Source organism: Salvelinus sp. IW2-2015, linkage group LG18 (assembly GCF_002910315.2).
Source record: "Salvelinus sp. IW2-2015 linkage group LG18, ASM291031v2, whole genome shotgun sequence".
Classification (NCBI taxonomy): domain Eukaryota; kingdom Metazoa; phylum Chordata; class Actinopteri; order Salmoniformes; family Salmonidae; genus Salvelinus; species Salvelinus sp. IW2-2015.
In genome coordinates, this window is record NC_036858.1 from 17,351,901 (window position 1) to 17,353,472 (window position 1,572).

Genomic DNA, 1,572 nt, shown 5'->3' on the forward strand with positions numbered 1-1,572 from the left:
GTTGACCTTCCTGACAGTAAGACCTGCTCCTCTCCATTACCCAACATACAGCCCACAGTAACTTCAATGCTATTTATATTTCAATGTTACCTAAACCTTCATAAACACAACCAAATATACAGTATAGAATGTTTAATTACTGTTAGAATGTTGCTTTTAGCTTGAATCGAGGCCCAACACGTCTTGTTAACTGTTTAGTGCTGGTACAGAGATCATATAATCACTTAACCATGACAATCAATTAAATAAAAATATTTTGTATTCAATATTAATAGATATTCTTACTTGAAAATATAACATGTGTTCAGCACTGTTTATGAAGTGTCCCCAGTGTTGCTTGTTTTTGCCTTGGTTGGAGGTGCATTTAATTTTTTTTATAAATCTATAAGATTTAGCAACATTGTCTCTTCCCACCAAAAAGCGAGAAAGTGTTGGTTACTTTTTGCATTTCCATCTCTTGACCTAGTCAGCCATTATAATTATGCTTTAAAKGTTAGTGGTATTAGCAGAGACWTAACCAATATCCAGATCTGTATGGAGTCTTAGTTATCCAAAACTAATATAGTGTTTTTGATATTGGAAAAYAAACGTACTCGTTTTTCAGCAGCCAATAGGCTATTAAAATGAGGTGAAATCCATATGTTATGGTCACTTTTRTGTGGTTACAGATTGCCTATTTGGGATTGAAAGGTGGCTGTGATGTGAAAGAGTGTGTGGAGGATCATGGCACACATTACCTTTCAAAGACCATGAACTGGAGGGGAATCAATGGAAAGGTGCCCTTCTGCCAACTGCAGCTCAAAGGGATAGTTAATTGTAAGTTAATGTTCTACTGTTGCCAAAGTCCTTCATGAATATTAGAAAGCATAGAAAGAAACTTCTAAATAAACCAAATAAGCCCCAATTTTCATCTAAAGCTGCGGTGTGGAGAAACCGGCTCACGTCCAGTGCAACTCACAAAGAAGTGTGTGGAAAAGCTGTGTTTTTTTTGTGTTTTTTTCCCCCCTTGGTGCGTGTGACCAACTTGCACCAAATTTCCTGAAGATGTTCATTTTTTAGATTCCGTCTCCAAGTCACAGAAATACACAGCCATTTTTCCAGCCAAAGAGAGGAGTAACAAAAAGCAGAAATAGAGATAAAATTATTCACTAACCTTTGATGATCTTCATCAGATGACACTCATAGAACTTCATGTTACACAATACATGTATGTTTTGTTCGGTAAAGTTCATATTTAGGTAGGTGACGAAGCGTCGTTACCCATCGCTCCACAAAAGCCGCGGCCCTTGCAGAGCAAGGGGAAACCCTACTTCAGGTCTCAGAGCAAGTGACGTAACCGATTGAAATGCTATTAGCGCGTACCCGCTAGCCATTTCACATCCATTACACTCACCCCCCTTTCAACCTCCTCCTTTTCCGCAGCAACCAGTGATCCGGGTCAACAGCATCAATGTAACAGTTTAACTTTAGACCGTCCCCTCGCCCCGACACGGGCGCGAACCAGGGACCCTCTGCACATATCAACAACGGTCGCCCACGAAGCATCGTTACCCATCGCTCCACAAAGGCCAC